Below are 22,499 nucleotides of genomic sequence, written 5' to 3'. Positions count from 1 at the left end.
GGGGGAGGTTTGGGTTTTTGTTTTCCCTCCTCTGTTGTCTGGATTTTCTCTGTGTAGAAGTTGTCCAGTGTTCCAGAGTTTCTCTTGATAGTCTTTTGCTTCTGGACTTCCTTATTGCTGGCCATTGTTAGCCCCACCCCTTTTCAGCTTTGTCTTTGCACTCAGGGTCTGCCTGTGCCTTGCAAGCTTGGGGGGGGGGTCCGGTCTCCTTGTCCTCGGGGTCAGGCCTCCTGGTAGTTCCCGGTCTGCCCCTCTGCCCGAGGTTCCTTCAGCAGCCTTTGGGGCTGCTTCCACAGTCACGCTCTGGTCTGCACCGGGTCCTCACTGGAGGTCCAAGCCTGGGCTGGAGATCGTTATCCAAGCCTAGGGCACTGCCTTTGCCTGTGCAGATGCTCTTAGGGCCTGCCTTTACCCCTGCAGAAGGTAGTGAAAGTCTGTGGGCTGGAGATCTTTATTCGCACCTGAGGCGATGCCTTCAGCGTTTGGGAAAGGCCGGGTTTTTTAGGGGTCTTTGTCCCGGCCCTAGGCAGTGCCTTCACCCACGTGGACTCTGGGGGAAGGTCCATGCAAGCCCCCAGCCACCTGGGGTCCTTCGTCTTGCAGCACACAGGTACAGGCTCTGGGGCTGCCAGTGATTATCTGGTTGCCCCAGTCCTGTTTACCCGCTTGTGTGCTGGCGTTGTAAGAGGTGTGCGCTGTGGGGGTTGGGGGAGGGGCTTCTTCCTCTCGAGTTTTAGTGAGAGCTGTTTCACCCCTTTATAGCGTGGAAATGCCCCGATTCTGCGTACCTTCAATGCTGTGCCCTGTTGTGGGGTTCCTTCAGTCCTCTGGACTCGTTTTTATTTCCCCTTGAGGGGTCCTGTATGGTTCGGTCAGGAGAGATCGAGCAGCTGCTCCTTACACTGCCGCCATCTTACCCAGAAGTCTCATTTTTGCTGATTATTAATCAAAATTGTTTTGATTATTAATCAAAAAACCAGACTTAATGGGGCACTATAGTACTGATATAACTGCACACATACATATAAAACTCCTTTACACTAAGAAAATTGCTGAAATAAAGAGAGAAAAATTCAGGGAAGAATACTTTTTCCTCTCCCTCTCTCAAGTCAGGCAACAGGAGAAGAAAAAGCTGCCGGCCTGCTGGTTAAGCCATTTGGCCACATAAATTAAGCAGGAGATCAGGAAATTACAGAAAATAACATGACTTGTGTGCAGGCATTAGTAAGTAGTGGGGGAGGAGGATACCTTTTCATGGAAAACTGGCCAGGACACATCACACACATTTCCTGGTACAGGTGTTTATCAGTGCTGCCTACTCAATCATTCTGTATCAAATGAAACAACTACTGGAGAGAAATGCTTCTCACAATGAAGCATATGTAAAGATGTAATCTGACAATAGTTCCCCTTTAAAAGCTGGTAGAAAAGCTAAAAACAATAACAATCCCACAAATAGAGAGTGCAGACCCCATGAATGCACTGAGATAAAGCCATGTAAATCAGAGGCAGAGGGGTAGAGAATGTAGACAAAAGTGCTCATTCACTAGACAGAACCCCAAGATGTCAGTAACAGGTGTGGAAAGAGTAAAAGGAGGGCAGAAGGAGGGACACACAGCACACCTACCAAGCCGAACTAAAGACCAGGATTCGTCTCACGCGGCGATATCAATGAGGGAGCCTTCTATCTTAGAAGATAGTCCTGGTACCGAAAGGATCACGTGATGTATCATGTGACGCACGATGTCATGCATAAACTGTTAGTTACTGTGCCATGGTTCATTTTATGGCTCCTGCAGAAAGAGCCATATCTGGCCCTCAAAAGAGCCAGATATGGCTCGAGAGCCATACGTTGCCGACCCCTGCTCTAATGTGTTACTCAGTTTGTTGTAAACTTTCCTAAGTAGTACTTTCTCAAGTTATTTTGCTTTTATCCATCTATATGTGTATCTTAGGAGAATACAATCTCCTTTAGTGAAGAACTTATTTCCCTTTTGGGTTTTCATAGAAGGTGCTGAATAATTGCTCGTTGAATATGTCAACTAGAGAACTGTCACAGTCACTACTCATTTACCTAAATGTAAAATAAATCTGGGGCATCCCTAGGCCACCTAAAAGAACACTAGTTATGTGGAAGGTTCTAAGGGACCTACTTTTTTTTTCTTAATTTTAAAAAAAATTTATTTTTTAGAAAAAAATTTCCATGGTTACATGATTCATGTTCTTACTCTTCCCTCCATTCCACCCCCCCCCCCAAGCTGACGTGCATTTTCACTGGTTTCTTCATGTGTCATCGATCAAGACCTATTTCCATATTATTGATCATTTTATTAGGGTGTTCTTTCCAAGTCTACATCCCAAATCATGTCTGCATCAACCCATGTGTTCAAGCAGTTGTTTTTCTTCTGTGTTTCCACTTCTGTAGTTCTTCCTCTTAATGTGGGTAGCATTCTTTTCCACAAGTCCCTCAGAATTGTCCTGGATCATTGCATTGCTGCTAGTGGAGAAGTCCATTACATTTGATTTTACCACAGTGTATTGGTCTCTGTATACAATGTTCTCCGGTTCTGCTCCTTTTACTCTGCATCAATTCCTGGAGGTCTTTCCAGTTCACATGGAATTCCTCCAGTTCATTATTCCTTTGAGCACAATAGTAGTCCATTACCAAGAGATACCACAATTTGTTCAGCCATTCCCCAATTGACAGGCATACCCTTATTATCAATTTTTTTGCCACCACAGAGAGCACGGCTACAAATATTTTTGTACAAGTCTTTTTCTAAGGGACCTACTTTTAGGAGATGGGAAAACTGGCACACAATCTAGGGGCATTCTATATTCCTTAACTACATGTTGAAGGGTGGCTTTTTGGAATTGGCTGCTTAGCTTAATTTATCTAGACCTTATCTAGATCTAGACCTTTTCCTGAATTTATGTCCCAGGGTGGAGGAGTCCTTCATTCCCAGGATATGACACCATATGGTAAAAACAGAAGGCATGACATGTAACGTGGTTTACTAAAATCACACTGTCTGAAGGCCAGGTCTATTATTCTCCTGCCCTCTACAGTGTTTAATATGCTGAAGGGTTTGAGGACAACCACTAGTCTTAAGACTTAAGCTCCTCTGGCTGGTACCTCAGTTCCATTTGACAACTTAATATTACATTATCTCTTACAAAAGGATATTTAATTCAAAGATAAAACAGGAACAAATCTGAAAATATTTTCCCCATAGTGTAGGAAACAGAATCCCTTTATACCACCTGGATCTCTGAGAAGGGGAGAGGAGGGGGATTAGTATCACAATTTAATTCAAAATCTACATCTCATTAGTCCCATCAAGTTTAAGCCCAAATCCCCATTGAGTTACAATCTTGAACTTTGCTCCTTAGGTCTTCCCTGTTGGACTCTATCACCTGGCTTAGATTCCTGGATTGATGGATTCATGAGACTCAGCTCCAGAAATGGAAAGGACAAAAGAAAAAAAAAGTCAAAATCCTAGATCCATTTCTCAGGAGCACATCGCCTATGGTAGGGATATGCTTGGACCTGCTTTTGACAACACAGCCAATGGGAAAAAAAAGTTTTTTTCCAACCAAATGATAAGGCAGATATCTAATGTGTCAGGTTTTCTGTCTCCTAAAAGCATGGCCCCCAGTGTCTTCTATGTGGCTGATGCTATTTTAGGTCGTATAGGTACCCTGATTACATAAATTAACAGTTGGATGTAATCCATTAGCACTGTGTTATTATAATTTCTTTGTCCCAACTTTGATACTTAAGAACTGCAGTCATGTAACCATGGAAAAATATTCAAAAAATAAAAATAATTGAAAAAAAGAACTACAGCAAGATTTCAAGCCCCCTTGTCACCCTGCCTGCCTTTATTGTCCACAACTAATTTTGGACTTTAGCATCCCTAATACACTATTACTCTAAGACCTTGGTGGCAAACCTATGGCATGCATGACAGAGGGGTAATTCAGAGTCCCCTATGGGTGCATATCACCCTTGTCCCAGCTCAGATTTCACCAGAGTTCATTACTAGAAAGCCAGAGGGACTCAGGGTAGGCTGCTCCCTTCCACCTCTGAGGACATTTCTCACATCACTTGCCCCTCTAATAGGTTCGTCATCACTGCTCTAGGATTTTGCCCATCTTTTCTGGTTATCATCGGTCCTGTGCCTTTGCATCTTTCTTCAGCGTGTGTCTTCTCAAGCTGATTGGTTCTGGTTAATTTCTTTACACATTTATTTCTTTCCTCATCAGAAACATTTATGTTTACTGAGGTATGATTAAAAAAAACAGACAGAATGATATCTATTTGAACAATGGATTCAGTTCTAAAAGCCTATAATTTAGCTACAGATGTTGAAGAGGCCAAAGTTGATCAATTCTATGAAGATCTAAAACATCTTCGAAAAATGATATGCAAAAAGGATATGATATTGGTCATAGGGGGTTGGAACACTAAAGTAGAAAACCAAAAGATAATTATAGTAACAGGCAAGTGTGGCCTTGGAGAACAAAGTGAAGCAGGGCAGAGACTAATAAAGTTTTGTCAAGATAAGTCACTGGTCATAGCAAATACTCTTTTTCAACAACCCCAAAATCAACTCTACACATGGATATCACAAGATGCCAAATATAGAAATTAGATTGTATACTTTTCACCCAAAGGTGAAGAAGCTCTATACGGTCAGCTAAAACAAGACCTAGAGTTGACTGTGACTCAGATCATGAGCTTCTTAATTGTAAAATTCAGACTTAAATCAAAGAAAGTATAGAAAACCATCACACCATATAATTATGTCCTAAATAGCATACATACATATATGAGGTTGAAGTGATGAAGAGATTTAAGGGATTAGATCAGGCAGAGTGTCTGAAGAACTATGGATAAATTTGCAATATTATACAGGAGGCAGCAGCAAAAAACATCCCAAAGACAAAGAATAAGAAAGCAAAATAGCTATCTGATAAGGGTTTAAAAATAGCTAAGGAAAGAAGGAAAGCTAAAGGGAAAGGAGAAAAAGAAAGACATGTCCAACTGAATGAAGAATTCCGGAGAAGAGCTAGGAGACATAAGATTTTCTAAAAGAATCAATACAAAGATATAGTAAAAAGCAATGGAAAAGAAACAGAACTCTCTTCAAGAAAATTAGGGAAATTATGAGAATGTTTCATGCAAAAATGGACATGATAAAAGACAAAAATCATAGATATGAAAGAAGAAAAGATTAAGAAGAAGAGTCAAGAGTACACTGAAGAACTATAAAAGAAAGATGTTAACATCACTTCATAATGACAGTAGTGTTGATTACTGATCTACAGCCAGTCACCCTGGAAAATGAAGTCAAGTGGACCTTAGGGAATATTGCTAAGTATAAAACGAGAGGAGGTGATAGATTCGAAGTTTAGATATTTAAAACTTTAAAAGGTGACTCTCTTAAAATATTGCACTCAGTATGTCAACAAATTTGGAAAACTCAACAGTGGCCTCTTATCTTGAAAAGATCAATTTTTGTCTCAATCCTAAAGAATGCCAAAGAATGTTCAAATTACCAAACAATTGTACTCTTCTCACATGCCAATAAGGTTATTTTTAAGATTCTTAATATTAAGTTAGCAAGGCTTGAGGAATATGTGAACTAAGAATTACTAGAAGTGCAAACTAGTTTGTGAAGAAGCATAGGAACTAGACACCAAATTGCCTACATTACCTGGATTATGGAGAAAACAAACGAGTTCTAGGAAAAACATCTATTACTGCTTCATGAATTACACTAAAGCCTTCATTACACTTCGTGGATCAAAACAAAATGTGGAAAGCCTTTAAAGAGATGAGTACCACATCATCTTCCTAGTCTCCTGAGAATCATGTATGTTGGTCAGGAAGTAACAATTGTGTATATCATCACCTTATTAATTTAACTTATATTTAGGGCACATCATGCAAAATTCCAGGCTGGATGAATTAAAAAAACCAGAATTAAGAGTGAAGGAAGATAGTGTAATAGTTGGCTTGAAGCTTAACAACATGAAAAGGAAAATCATGGCAATTGGTCAGTCCCATTATTTCCTGGCAAATAGAGGGAGAAGAAAAGGAAGTCATGTCAAATTTCATATTCTTGGTTTCAAAGATCACTGATGATGGTGACTGCAGCCATGAAATTAGAAGACATTTGCTTCTTGGAAGGAAAGCTATGGCAAATATGGACAGCATACTAAAAAGCAGAGATATTACCTTGCCAACCAAGGTTTGTATAGTTAAAGCTATGATTTATCCAGTAGCAATATAAGACTATGAGAGTTGGACCATGAGGAAATCTAAGTACCACAAAATCAATCCTTTTGAATTGTAGTACTGGAGAAGACTTTTAAGAATCACTTGGACAGCAAAGAGATCAAATCAGTCAATGCTAATGAAATTAATTCAGGCTATTCTTTGGAAGAACCAATACTGAAATTGAAGCTTGAATTCTTTAGCCACATAATGAGAAGACAACACTCCTTGGAAAAGACCCAGATGTTAAGAAAAATTGAATGCAAAAGAAGGTGATGGCAGAGGATGAGACAAACATGAGCTTGGAAAGACTTTGGGAGAGTGTGAAGGATAGAAGAGCTTAGTGTGCTATAAGCCATTGTGTCACAGAGAATCTGACATGACTGAACAATCATGTCACAATAATGCTCTTAAATTAAAGCTTTCTATTCCTTTTGAACAATCTACATACATATATATACACATGCAAAATGATGACAATACATATATATAATATTTATCAGTAAAAAATACATTTTAGGGGCAGCTGGGTAGCTCAGTGGAGTGAGAGTCAGGCCTAGAGACGGGAGGTCCTAGGTTCAAACCCGGCCTCAGCCACTTCCCAGCTGTGTGACCCTGGGCAAGTCACTTGACCCCCATTGCCCACCCTTACCAATCTTCCACCTATGAGACAATACACCGAAGTACAAGGGTCTAAAAAAATACATTTTACCATTTAAAAAGTTCAGAGAAAAAATAGATTCCATGACCAAACATACATATATATGTTAATATACACACATACACATGTTTTATATATTCTCATATAATGTATATTAAGCATATGACCATATGCTAATCTTTTCCTAGATAGTAATAAATTAAATCTCAGTATATCTAATATTAACAAAAATATCTGAAAAATATTTAAATTTCAGCTTTTGAGTGGTTTGATTATGGAATATTACTATTCTATATGGATAACAGAAAAACTGAAAAAATAACATGAATCAGTCAGTAAACATTCATTATATACTTGGAAGCACCTTATTGTTTCCCATTATGATAAAGTGTCTTTGCATGTCTTTGGTTCTATATACTGTTCCTAGAGCATTTTTTTATTTTATGGATCCGGAAAATGATTATAATAGGAATGGGAACTGAAATTTTAATTATACGGGAACATTTGCAAGACACATTTCTAATAGCCCCATAAAGTGGTCAATATAGAATTGGTCTTCCTTTAAAGATGGAGCAACAAAGATGTATCAAGTTTGTAATGTAGCTAGTACATTTCTGTGGTAGGACTCAAATATAGGTATTCTGGCTGTAAGACACAAAAACTCTTATTGTCAATATCAATTTTTTATTGTGTCTGCCTTTTGTTTTCTTGGGGACAAATTCATATAAATACATTCTTTTGATTTTGACTATTATGGCTGTTATCCCTGTATCTAAACCAGTGATGGGCAAACTTTTTAAAGAGGGGGCCAAAGGAAAGGAAATGCTCATCTGTCAGTCTGTTTCTAAGGCAATTCTGTCGAAGTTTCATTGTATTGTATCCTACTCATTGTATTCATCAGATTAGGAATGATGTCACACAGCTGGATAGAACATTTGACAGGGCTGCATCTGGATTGCAGGTCGTAGTTTGCCCATCGCTGGTGTAGACTGTCAGATAAGAAAGAATTAGTATAGGACTTTAATTATTTTATGTAAAAATGTCATGTTCTATGGAATTTATTGTATTATTAAACAATATATGTTAGTCAAAGAGATATCTTTATATCCATTTCTTTGGTTCCTCAGATCCTTGAAAATATCAGTAAATTCACCCTCCAAATTAAAGAGAAATCTACCAAGCTTTCCCATCTCGAGAACAATATCAATTAAATGATACTTTATATTAAATGACACCTGTCAGGTTTCAAACTAAATGGAGACAATCAGTAGTTCATAGTGAAATAATTTTTTTTCTAATTGAAATAGCAGGAGAAATCTAATATTGAAAGCACTGCAATTTTCAAAAGGTCAAAGACTGTATTCTTCAGTGGAAAATATTATTTTAGCATAAATCAGAAGTAGAAGATAAAATATTTTAGTTGTTTAAGATTTAAAAATTTATATTCAGCACCACCTTAGCAAAATTACATAAATTAATGTTTTTTGTTATTACAAAGATACACTGGCATTATTGAATATTTCAGTAACAAAACTTGTTTCATTTGTTTCTGACTTCTCTTTCAAGGCATATAATCTTCACACTGGAAAAGGTACAATAAACATATGAAAGATGAGATTGAAGTCCTACTAGGCATGTATATTGTTCAGAAACACGTAGCAGAAAAGGAATAATGAACTGGAGGAATTCCATGTGAACTGGAATGAACTCCAAGAATTGATGCAGAGTGAAAGGAGCAGAACCAGGAGAACCTTATACAGAGACTGATACACTGTGGCAGAATCAAATGTAATGAACTTTTCTACTAGCTGAAATGCAGTGATCCAGGACAATTCGGAAAGACTTATGAGAAAGTACACTACCCACATTCAGAGGAAGAACTGTGGGAGTAGAAACACAGAAGAAAAACAACTGCTTGATCACATGGGTCGATGGGGATATGATCAGGGATGTAGACTATAAATGATCACTCTAGTGCAAATATTAATAATATGGAAATAGGTCTTGATCAATGACACATGTAAAACCCAGCGGAATTACTCATTGGCTATGGGAGGGGTTTGGGAGGAGAGAAGGGAAAGAACATGAATCATATAACCATGGAAAAATATTCTAAATTAATTAATTAAATAAATAAACAAAAAAAGAGATAAAAGCACTTAGCAGGATTACTCTATTTTGCTCAATGTTTCAGATACACAACATCACAGAATATGAGCAAGATATAAGGATGTGATCATTGAAATACAATAACAATTAGAGAAATCATGGAAGATAGCAGAGGTGGCAGAAAACTGGAAAATCTCTTTGTTGTTGAATTGTTTTCAGTTGTGCCTGACTCTGTGACTTCATTTGGGGTTTTCTTGGCAAAGATACTGGAATCATTTCACATTTCTTTTTCCAGCTCATTTTACAGATGAGGAAACAGAGACAAACAAGGTGACTTGCCTGGGGTCACATAAGTAGTAAGTATTTGAGGCTGGATTTGAACTCGGATTTTCCTGACTCTGGGCATGGTACTCCATCCACCAAGCCACCAGCTATGTGTCAGTCATTCTACTAAAATCTTGGGATCCAAAGAAAGGCAAAAAAGGCCCTATTCTCAAGGAACTCACAGTCTAATGGGGAGACTACATGAAAACGACTACATAGAAATAAACCATATACAGAATATATTGGAGATAATAAATGGAGAAAAAGAGCTATCAGACAAGGCTTCCTGTAGATGACGGGATATTAGTTTGGAATTGAAGGTACTCAGTGAAGCCAGCAGACAGAGATAAGGAGGGAGAACATGCCAGGCTGGTGAAAATGAATGAAATCCAGGAGATAGAGTTTCTTGTTTGAAGAACAGCAAGTAGGACAATGTACTTGTTTCTCAATGGGGAGTAGAGGTAGGTATAAGATGGGAAAAGTGGGGGTGACAAGTTATGAAAGACTTTGAATATCAAATAGAAGTTTTTATATTTGTTCTTGGAAGTGATAAGGAGCCAGAGAATGACAAAGGATGGACCAAAGTGTAGAGAAACATCATTAGACTTTTGCAGTGGTTCATATGTGAAGTAATGATGACCTGCACTAAAGTAGTGGTAGTGTCAAAGTAAAAAAGGAATGTATGTGAAAAATGGTATAAAGATTAAATGGAAGATTTTTAGCAACAAATTGGTAGAAGGGGATGAGAACAGGAGAGAGAATGAATTCAAGGAGGACAGTTATGTTGGACTATGGTTAATTGGGATAGTGGTGGTGCTCTTAATAGCAATAAATTATTTCATAAACAATATTCTGTGGGAAAGCAATACCCCCTCACAATTATGTAATGCTTAGAGTTCTACTTTCTATAAAAGTCTTTCTTTTTGTCACAAGAAATGGAGATCATGGAGGACATGCATCTTTCTATCTGGTCCTTGCTTTCTCTGATCCTGTCTCTGTCTCTTCTCTCTCTCCTTTTTCTCTCAATGGCAGAACCCTGGCACTGTATACATATGCCCACAACAGGGAAGCGAGTATTGGGGTGGGAGAAATGAGTTCAGTTTTGGACATATTGATTTTAAATTGTCTATGAGAAATTCAGTAAGAATTTAAATCAGCGGAAAAGTTAAGGTTGGTTAAGTAGATCTGACAATCTACTTATCAGCATAGATGATAATTGAATTCATGGGAGCTGATGAGATAAGTGAAATAGTATATCTAAAGGAAGAAGAGAGGAGGGCCTAGGACGGTACCTTGTGAAACAATATCGACAGGGGAAAATATGATTTTTGAAAAGGTGAGTTGCGGAAACTATAAACTTGTGAGCTCAACATCAGCCCTCAAGAAAATTTCAGAATTGGTTATTAGAGGTTTCATTGAGACCTTCTGAGATAAACATTTGATCACTAAGAGGCAGAAAGTCTTCATCAGAATACATTATACCTAACTAACCCATTTGCTTTCTCTTAATAAAGTAACTGGACTGGTAATGAGCTACCAAATTGTGGTGCCTCTGAATGACAGCAAGGCATCTGAAAGATTTTCTTATGATATCCTCATGACAAAATACGGGGAATATTTCTTGGATGAGAGTACCATAAGGTCAAGTAATAGCTGTTTAAGATGTTTTCTGAGTATTTACTTTTACTAAATTCTTTGATATCTCTGATTATTAATATTTAATGAGACATAAAACAAAAAAGGGAAGATTTCCTACATATGTGAAGCCTTACATTTGCTCTTCTTTATGGATGGCATTGTACTGTTTGAATAAAGTTCTTAAAACAACAATACATTTTTAAAGATATATTTTATTGATGTCTTTTATTTTTATACCACAATTATTTCAACTTTTCTTTCCACTGGTTTGTATCCTCCCTCAGGACAAATAAAAAAAATTAGGGAAAAACATTCAATATAGACATTATATCTGACAAAGTATACTAAAAGTATTTTCCCCTAAAAGTAGTTCCTTATTCTCTGTCATGAAAAGACAGGTTTTACTCCCTGTTCTCCAGACTGTTTCCGTTTTTGTTTTTGTTTTTCAGGTAACTCAAGAGTTTCTAGAACAACTCTTGTCAATTAAATCAATAAGAACATAATAAGCACAACTGTCAGCCAGGAATTTGCTAAATTCTGGGACAGAATGCTATGCATTCTTAAGGGGGAGATACCACACACATAAATTGTTAAAAACAAGATCTATAAAGAATAGATGGAAAATAACCTTAGAAACAAAAACTTTTTTGATCCACATAACTTGTCAAGGAATTAATTATGTCCTTCCTGTTTTCATATGCATTTTTATTTTGTCTTAAACCAATACTAAATATTAGATATTTTATTTTTCACGTGTTTAGGTCTTCTTTCCCTTGCTAAAATCTAAGTACTCCAAAGTCAGAGTCTATACACTGCAGTCACCATGGTAACTGGCACTGAGTCTTGCATATAGTGGATGCTAAATAAATATTTATTGGTTAATTGATTGACCTAACTTGCTTTTCAAGCAATTCATAATTGCAGTTTGAGGTGCCATGAAAGACCACTTGATAACCTTTATTTTCTTATCGTAGGGTCTCATAAAGAGTACTGGTTTAGGAGTCAGAAACCCTATATTTGAATCTTGGCTCTGCTATTATTTACATTTGTGGCTTTAATAAAGTCACCTCCCCTCTAAGATTATTTCCAATTGATCCTGTATATATATCTCATCTGTGGATAGTCATTTGTATGTTGTCTCCCTTATTAGACTATGAGATTCTTGAGAGTAGGGATTGATTTTTTCCCCTCCATTTCTTTGTTTAGCCTGGTGTCTGGCATCTAGTCATCATTTCATAAATATTTGTTGACTTGGGGGCAACTAGGTGACTCAATGTATAGAAGGCCAGGCCTGGAGATGAGAGGACGTGGGTTCAAAAGTGATCTCAGATGCTTTCTAGCCATGAGAGCCTGGGCAAGTCATTTCACCTAGCCTTTACCAATACATAGTATTCATTCTCAGATAGAAGGAAAAGTTTTTTTTTAAAATTTGAATTCACTCCTTTGTGCCTCAGTTTATTCTACTATAAAATGAAGATTGTAGTGGAAATGATCCTTAAGACCCCTTCCAGGTCTAACTCTATGATTCTTTGTTTATACAGACCATATTTTTCCTTCTAATTCTAATGCTTCAAATTCCCTGATTTGGAAATATTCCTTTGCACCATCTTCAAATATCCCTCAAACATCAGCACAAGTATCAATCCTTAGGGTACTATTCAATACAGTATTTATGAGAAAGTGTTCCACACAGTTCTCTACTATGCTAGAACTCTGATCTTGCTTTCACTTGTCTTACCTAGATCTAATGCACTGAAGCCATTCCTAAAAAGTTATCTCTTTTATTTTTTAAGTTTATTTTAAAAATACTTAATTTTCCCATTTACATGTAAATACAATATTAAATATTCACTTTTTAAAGATCCCCTTTATTTTTGAACACTTTTTCTAACTTGGCATAGAAATTTGAATTTTGAATCCTTTTTTTAGAACCTTTGAAATGCAACTTCATAAATGTCCTTTTGTTGGGGACAGATATTCAAAGCAGCTTGTAAACATGACAAATAATACTAGAACCTGCACATACTGATCTCATGTCAGCTTTCACTTAGCATGTGATCTCTACTCCCACACGTAATTTTTTTGTGAATGTGTTCTTCTATGCCATCATGCTCCCAAGAAAAGTAGCAATTAGATTATAATTTGAAAAAAAAACATAGAATATTAGTGGAAGAGTGAAACTTAGGAATCAAGTAGTTTGATCTCTTCATTTGATAGATGAGGAAACTTGGGTACCGAGGACACATTCAAGATCAGAACCAGAACCCAGGTATTTTTCCTTCTTGTTCAAGATTATTTCCATAGGGCTATTTGGTTTCACCTTTTCCTTAGTTGTCAGAGTTGGTCATATAATAGATTGTACTTAATTAGTGTTTATAATTTAGCCTCCTAATTAAAGGTTCTTCCAGGGTTGCTTATCTATATAATGGAAAACTTACTGTCTAGTAATTGGTCTAATGCTTGGGTTCAGGAGACAGATCATAGTACTTTCCAATCTTATCCTCTACTAAATGCTTCCTAGAGGTGAACTGATAATTGAATGTTATGGTCAGTTTATGTACTATCTTGTTTACACTTGATTATTTTTTTCTCTTGACCAGCAGCCTCCTTACTATTATGTGCCATTAGTGTGTTGAGAACCATCGGGGAGCTGGTCTGTCCATCTTTTCCCCTCTTTTTCAGCTGTAGCACTTTGAAGTTCTTTTTTTAGATTAAGCCTTAGTATGCTTTGTAAGGGAAGGAAAATCCTCCCTCCCTTTTCACCAAGTTTCTGCTTTAATTGACTCAATATTTCTGTCAAGTAGAGGTTTTAGTGTGATGGGGCGCTCAGACTAAGGAGCTGTCATAGACCCGTTTTACAGTAAATGGATTCATGATGGATTAGTTCAGTGTTCCATACCAGGGAAAGAGCCCCATATGACACCAACAGAAATGCACCACAACTCTTCAAACAGTTCTGGGTCCCAGGGAGACTGATTGTTATATTATCTTTCTAGATCTAAATGCTTCTCAAATCAAGAATTCAGAATTGAAAGTGTAATTCCTTGGGTGATATTTTCCTCCACTGGAAGCTTCAGCACAAATAGATTTTTTTAATACCATTGCTTTTTTCTACGTGCAGACATAATCTGTATTCAGGTTAATTTTCGAATTGCTGGTTTTCAGATGAATTGGCTCTGGGTGGGGCAGTCAAAAGAGGAAACTAAGGTCTGGTTATTTGTCACCTTTCTTCCTTCTATTTATAATGTATAAGCTAGAGTGACGAATTTAAATGGTCACTGTAACACTGCAGGGTACTACTTAACAATAATGTTCTTCAGAAATATAAAGGAATGTATGGAAATTATTATTGTTAGTTTTCTCACCGGATCTTGCTCCTAATCTAGTATTACATTTTACTTAGGTAATAGAAGATTTAATACCCCAAATCCAATTAATACACCCAATAAGATACTCAATGACTTTTTGATTGAGTTACTAGAACTAATTAGAGGTTTAAAACATGTGTGAACAATTCCTAGACACTTCTGTTGAATCAGTCAAGAAAGAGGTTTCACCTGATAAAGATATTAAGAGCATCTTATTAGTTACATTAATTGGGGTTGAGACATGTAACATCCATCTTTGCATTAAAAATGATCAAGTCTTTGTGTGGTTCTTCAGTATTGCTCTGGGAATTCTAATTTGTGCATTTTACATTAGGAAACCCAGACACCCTCCCTGATTAATAGTGACTGGCAGGATTTGAACAGGCTGACTCTATATTAAAATGTTGTAGCATTTGCTTTCATGCTGTTTCTTGATACTCATGTTCAACCATTATTCTAGAATGCAGACATATTGGTTCATGGGAGTACCAACCACCTATAACTTTTTAAAAAATTAAACCCTTACCTTCCATCTTAGAATCAATACTGTGTATTGGTTTCAAGGCAGAAGAGTGGTAAGGACTAGGCAATGGGGGTTAAGTGACTTGCCCAGGGTCACATAGCTAGGAAGTGTCTGAGGCCAAATTCGAGCCCAGGTCCTCCCATCTCTGATCCTGGCTCTCAATCCACTGAGCCACCTAGCTGCCCCCACCTATAACTTTTTTTAAACCTTTATTAATATTTATTTTTTAGAAAAGTTAACATGGTTACATATTCATGTTCTTTCCCCTTCACCCCCCGAGCTCCCCTCCCCCCATGGCTGATAAATGTGTCATTGATCAAGACCTATTTCCAAATTGTTGATAGTTGCATTGGTGTGGTAGTTTTCAGTCTACATCCCCAATCATGTCCGCCTCAACCATGTGTCAAGCAGTTATTTTTCTTATGTTTCCACTCCTGTAGTTCTTCCTCTGAATGTAGGTAGTGTTCTTTACCATAAATCCCTCATAGTTGTCCTGGGCCATTGCATTGCTGCTAGTACAGCAGTCCATTACATTCTATTTTACCACAGTGTATTGGTCTCTGTGTACAATGTTCTTCTGGCTCTGCTCCTTTCGCTCTGCATCAATTCCTGGAGGTCTTTCCAGTCCACATGGAATTCCTCCAGTTTATTATTCCTTTGAGCGCAATAGTATTCCATCACCAGCGTATACCACAATTTGTTCAGCCATTCCCCAATTGAAGGGCATACTCTCATTTTCCAGTTTTTTGCCGCCACAAAAAGCACAACTATAAATATTTTTGTACAAGTCTGTTTATCTGTGATCTCTTTGGGGTACAAACCCAACAATGGAATGGCTGGATCGAAGGGCAGGCATTCTTTTATAGCCCTTTGAGCATAGTTCCAAATTGCCAGCCAGAATGGTATATTGTTTTGCACCCAAAATGTTACAGATCTGATTGCAATTACTTTCTCCGTGTGTGGTTATAGAAGTTAGGAGGAAAGAGACAACCAAATATACTAGTACATTATCAATGATTTTTCTACATTCTGTTCATATAGAAATTGTTTTTAAAACTTTGTTCCTGTTGCCTCTACTTTACAAATAGATTTAAAAAACCTCTGCTTCTTGAACTCAGGTTCAGCCCAAATTCTTTGTTCTAAATGAGCTCCTGCGACCTTGATTGAGACTAAACCCTATAAGAAGAGTGAGAGGATGAGAGAAGAGGGAGGATAGAGATTATTTATAAAAAAAAGTCACAAAGGAAGCATGGGAATGGGAAAAGACCAACCTTGAAAGCTAGTCATAGTTCTTATTTTAAATCAAAATACACATGAATCCCTTATTGAAGATATATATAAAGAAAATTAAAAAGTAACAGAACATTTAAAAATAACCCAAAATGTCACTTGTATTATTAAAAGGGCACATTACTGGAGAAAAGCTGAGCTATAACATGGAACTAAGATCATTCATTCCAGAGGAGAAGGAGAGAACTTCTTTAATAAAATTTTCTAGTAAATTTAAAATAGAGCTGGAATTTTTATACCTGGTACATGTTACTATAATAATTAAAAAATCAATTCTAATAACAAGTCAAAATAATGTTAAAGAATTTAAGCAGATGATACAGAATTATTTGAAAGTTTTTCTTTCTCAGATATGCACATACTCAGTGCTTAGTAACATCAAGTGATAATTTGATGGTAATTTATTATCTCTCAGCATTTGCTGTAAAATTGAACAAATTTATATCCATCATTTTCATATGTAAGGTAAGGGTGTGCTATGTTTTTTGCCCGTGTAAGTTATACTTGTTCATAAAAGTCTGTCTAGATCTGACTCACAGGGAGGCAAGAATAGATATTTTCTAGAGTCTCTTCCTCCTACCTTCCCCAAGGAAGGCTTTGATTCCTGCCAGGAGGGAAAACAAGAGGTTCAGGCTGGAGATTGGCTACTCTATTTTCTTCACAAAAAGAATATCAGGATATAATTTTATTTATATATACATCTTAAATATTTTTAGTATAAGGAAATAATTTTTTAGCTTCAAATTGTGCTCTTGATCACTATCTCTTAAAGAGGGGGTGGTCCAAACTATATATATCCAAAGCTTCACTCCCACCCAACCAAATGCCAGTGCTACACTGAGCACATATAGTGAATTACAAAGAAACTCATTGGTGAACTCTGATAGCAAAGCAGAATTTAAAAAAGTATACACAGGAGAAGATATACCAGACAATACAGAGAGGGAATAAACTCTCTTTTAGGCTGTGACTTAACAGCTCAACCAAATCCCAGATCTCACTCAAGGGGAAATTCCTCAGTCTCTCATATAGTAGACCAAGGATTGGCACATGATAGACGTTGCAAGATTCTCTACCTGTCAGCTTCTTCCCAGTCTTTTTCTCCTTTTATGGCCTAACTGAAAGTCTAGAACAATGTAACCTCTCTTGAAACTATAAGTCAGAAGATTAACATATCTCTTTTCTCAGGTTCACAAACTCTTTACCACACAGGCATGAAACCTTGAATAATCAATTTCCTTCAATGAGGAGAGCCCCGTGCAAATTGGCCCTGAAGTACAGATTCTCTCTCTCTCTCTCTCTCTCTCTCTCTCTCTCTCTCTCTCTCTCTCTCTCTCTCTCTCTCTCTCTCTCTCTCATCTCTCTCATCTGTCTGTCTGTCTCTCTCTCATCTGTCTCTCTCTTTCTCATATCTCTCTCTGTCTGTCTCTGTCTCTCTCTCTCATCACATTTAATTATTACATTTCTTTTGTCTCCCTCCATCAGGATGTGTGTTCCTTGAAGGCAGGGATTATTTTTGTTGGAGTTTTTTTTTTTTGGCTTTTTTTTCGGTCTTCATCCCTTAACAGAGTGCGTGGCACGCACTTAGCAAATGGTTGTTAAATGAGGGGAACAGATAATATTTTAAATTTATATCCCACGTAAAGCTAGCCTATGTCTTGTAGATTTTTTGATTCAGGCTGTTCTGTAAAACCTACTCACTTGGCTCTGTACATAATTCACTTGAAACTGGGCTTTTTATGCCTTATTTTGAAACTCATGGTCATCCCCATCCATATATGAGCTTCAGTTTCCTTATTTGAAAAATGAAGCATTTGGACCACAGGTAGATGCCTGCCAGCTCTAAATTATATCATGCTATAATCCCTACCACTATCCTCATTGTCATTCATCTTGTCACCTGAGAGATGTAACAGTCCTAAAGACAGAAGAAAATGATAGATGAGAAAATGACAACAATGAATTTAGTTAGCTAAAGAGATTGATATTGTGTGCTTGGTTATGAATAGGGAGTTCTAAGCAAATCTTCATTAAAAAAGTAAAATATATGTTATGGTTACATATTATGGTATAAACATGGTACATATTGTGAAAACCATCTCACATATTTTTAGTGATGTAAAGCTTTGTCATGCTTGGGAATATAAACATTTTCCCCCTTTTTATTGTTCATTTTATATTAAACATTTTAATAATTGAATATAAGGTCTGACTAAATGCACAGTCTCACATGCTCACATACACACAGAATGAAGCAAATAACCCTTTATATTTGTCAGTCACCTCAGGCTTTCTCCCTTTCTCTCTTAATTAGCCCTCCCCAAGAAAAAGAGTAGTTTATGTTTTAAAAATACTATCCCTGTCCGCCATTTCTCAATATAAGGTGTCAAACATTATCAGTCAGATAGAAAAAAGAGTGGTAATTTAAGATTCTTTATCAAGACTGTATTTTTGTCCCCTTAGAGATTATCCAGAGTAGGTACGTTTTTAAGCCAAAAGGCATGACTGTATAGGATTTCAATATAATATTATTTTAAGGATCTGAACTGCTGGATAGTCATTTGGGCAGAGGCTTGGATATTCCATTTTAATTAGACTTTTGAGACCTGAAGATGTGAAATCAAGCAGTCCATTGTTCATTTCAGATGACAAAACCTATATAAAATGCTCAGTAGTGCACTTGAGGAATAATTAGGAATTGCAGCTTTTTTAGGAACTGACTTCCTTACTGTTTATGTTGTCACACGTGGGACTCTGGGGGTTGTTCTAGGCATTTTCTTTATCTGACTACAATATTTATTCTTTTTGTTAAACTCATTATGACTCTCTTTTAAAGCCCCAACCGATAAAAAAAAGTCATACAGTACCTTATTTCTTCTTTAGTGCCTTTCAGCTTTATCCTTTCTGTCAATTTTCCACTGGAGAGTGGTATAGGATGGATGGCACGGGGACTGTAGATTGGGAGTAGTGTGTAAAATTACAGAAGAAATGGCTTTTTATTGCCTGAAATATATTTGGTAAAAGCGGAACACTTCTATGATTCCTTTCGGTAAGTAAATACCTGGAAGACTTCACTGCAAGACTGAACTTTAATTGACTGTGAAACTCATGTGCCTTATCAAAAAAATATCAATAGTAATAATCCTTATTGAGCACCAGTAATTCACTAGATGCTGTGAAGAACATAAAATTAGGCATGATCTTTGCTCAGTGGTTTTTATAGCTTGATAGAAATACCTCAAAGGAAAATAGTGACATTGGAGAAATGTGTAGTAATACATCCAGGAAAAGAGTGGGCAGCAGAAAGAATTCTGTGATAATTTTGTAGTTCTTGTTTTCATTATTATATGATTCACTAAAAGAGGCAGCAAGGTCACCCTAAGTATTTCAGATTCTGGTCTCTTAGACAGGATCCTGTTTTTGTTTGTTTATTTGTTTGTTTTTAAGAAGGAAAAGACACAGCTATCTTAAAGAGAAGTCAGTAAAGGAGAGCTGAAGTCTGCCAGTAGGAACAAGTAGCTAATATTTAAAGAAGCTGGTTTAAAGGGGAGATACTTCTCAAAAGCCTAGGAGTAGCATTTAGAAAGGGAGTAGGTATATTTTTTCAATCTCTGATATAGCCTGTTTCCATTCTGGAAAGCAAGGAAGCCAGTTCACATCCCCCACATCAATGACTGATCATAGGAGTACTAGAGACACTAGGGCTTCTTTTGTCCTATTAAAAGCCTACAAATGCTTTTAGCTGAGTATAATGTATTGCAATTTTTGTTATTCAAGTGTTTCAAGCATATCTGATTCTTTGTGACCCTATTTGGGGTTTTCTTGGCAAAGATCCAGAAGCAGTTTGGCATTTCCTTCTCCAGCCTATTCTACAGATGAAGAAACCAAGGTATACTGGGTTAAGTGACTTGCTCAGGGTGATATAGCTAGTAATGCCCATGAATCTTCCCGAGTTCAGCCTCCCCACTCTATCCACTGTGCCATCTAGCTGCTTAATATTTTGTAATCCTCTTTGCAATTACTGTAGACCTCTTCTTCTGGCCTGTAATGCTGCCATATTGATTTATTATTTTGAATGATGGATTGTTAATTAATTTATTAAAGTACAATAATTTATGAAAGTGTAAAATGGGGATAGCAGACTTGAGGATGACTACTTGCTGAGAAAGACAACGATGGTAGTGGGAAGTGAGGCTGTTAGCAAACTTAATGAGGTACAGAGGGTGTAGAGAAAAGAGGACAATAGCTTGGAGATGGAGAGTGGAGTTGTATAGGAAGGCAGGCAGCAAAGGAGGAATGTAGGGAGAAGAGGAAAGGCACAAAGAATCACTCATGCACTTATGAATTGGAGTTGGGAGCACTCAGCAGCCTGGACCCAAAGTCGATGGAAGAGTACTCTGGGGGAAGGAATTTGAGGTTTCATTTTTATAGGGTTCTTGTAGGGGGAACCAACAAACTCGTATCAGTGCCAACTTGGATTGAGTTCATTAACATATCCAGATCATCTAAAAGTTGTCAAGAAAACTTTAAAGTTAACAACACATCATCCCAAAGTTATCAGCACCATTTAGTCTATTGATCTTAATGAAGTTGTCTGGAATTTGTCTGAGATTAACATAGCATAAAGCCTAGATGGCTTCTCCTGATTACACATTACCAGGACATGCTTTTTGTTTAATATATGATACAGAGTGCAAATGGTGCCCCTTTGATCTTTGGAATAGTCTGTATGTCACTTTTAAGTTTCTTTTTGCCATCTTCTTGCTCTTGCCACTTTATACTGGTAACTTATAAACCTATTTACTATACTCTCAGAAGGATGGGCTGATGGTCAAGGGGACCAGAATGAGATACAATTTTAACATAAATGAGTTTATCGAAGGAAAAAGTTAGAAACTCTTAGTTCAAATCTACTTGTGTGATTTGAGGCAACATTTTACTTTCTATTCATTTTTTCTATTTGGAATAGGAAAACATTGAACTAGAAGCCCTGCAGCTCTAAAGCTTATGATTTTTATGTCTCTCTCTCTCTCTCTTCCTGGATCCAGTTGTTGCCCCACTCTGTGATGGTACACAGAAAAGCTGTATTGTTTCTGACTCTTTTGTAGTCTGACTGGCTTATTGCTGCCTTCACTATAGAGAAGCACCTGCTGCTCTTTATGTACTATTAGTTAGCTGGACTTAAGGTCCCAGGAACCTTGCATTAAGATGCTACAGCTGGAAACTTGGAAGACTTACCCTCTTGGAATCCTTAACCCTATACCCTAGAAGGGATCTGCTTGGACACGACACAACACAATCTTTTTAATGACCTCTGTAAAATTTGCTGATTGCCTTAAATCAAGAGGTCTTAATGTGGAAATAGAGGAACTTTAAAAAATGTTTATTTCTAATAAATGCATTCTAATATAATTGTTTTCCTTTATACTTTTCATTATCATATGTATTTTATTTTAAATATTTAAAAATATTATTCCAAAAAGGACTTCACAGGTTTTGCTAGATTGCCAAAGGTATCTGTGACACACAAAAAGGTTAAGAAAACTTGCATTAAATAATTGAGTAGTTTAACAAGATGAAGGCTCTGAACTTTAGCTGTAGCCTTCTCATATGTGGTACATTTCACCAAATTATGGTTTCCTTGGTTCAGGTCTCCTTTTTCACCAACCAAAAATAAAGCAAAGCAAAATAAAACAAAAGCTATAATGATCACCAGCACTAATTGAACAAGAAATTTATTAAATTTTCTTGCCACTCTGAATCTCTTCACAAAAATGGGTTAGAGAATCTACATCTGATGTTTATGTAGTCTTTCACTTAGTCAAAAAAAGCAGACGATCCATTCAGAGGTACTTGTTTAATTTTTACTTTTCATCTTACTGGGAGTTTTCTGGACTGCATCTTGAAAAATTCCTGTCTTTCCACTGCAGCTGTGGAAAGAAGCAGATTCGCCAGATGGCACAGAATACTGTTGACCTGTATTCAACCTAAATTATTTCCCATGCTTAGTTGGATTGCCTCTTTCCATCCAACCCACCAAGTCATTGAAGTTTAAACAATTATTTTGAACAGATATGTTCAAATTTCTCTTAGAAGATTCATTCTTTTAAGGATAATTTGGCAATATTTTCTCTTCAGACAATCTTTGTTATAGGACAATGAGCTGCATTTGATTTGGATCAACCATTCATTTATTTATTTATCCATTTATTTATTTATTTATTTATTTTTAGTATTTATTAATATTCGTTTTTAACATAGTTACATGATTCATGCTCCTACTTTCCCCTTCACCCCCCG

At 36.8% G+C, this 22,499-nt stretch overlaps 1 long non-coding RNA gene across 1 annotated transcript in view; it reads right to left on the bottom strand.

The window, feature by feature from the left end:
• Positions 1 to 19,137, bottom strand: part of LOC123231692 — a 57,394-nt gene extending 38,257 nt beyond the window's left edge. Inside the window, exon 1 of the long non-coding RNA XR_006505119.1 lies at positions 19,067 to 19,137. This is a non-coding gene — a long non-coding RNA (uncharacterized LOC123231692). The remainder of the gene's footprint in view (positions 1 to 19,066) is intronic.
• Between the last annotated feature and the right edge of the window lie 3,362 nt (positions 19,138 to 22,499).

The sequence above is a fragment of the Gracilinanus agilis genome, chromosome 1, assembly GCF_016433145.1.
Source record: "Gracilinanus agilis isolate LMUSP501 chromosome 1, AgileGrace, whole genome shotgun sequence".
Lineage (NCBI taxonomy): Eukaryota > Metazoa > Chordata > Mammalia > Didelphimorphia > Didelphidae > Gracilinanus > Gracilinanus agilis.
The sequence above is the reverse complement of the archived record's forward strand: the minus strand, read 5'-3'. Positions and strand labels throughout refer to the sequence as shown.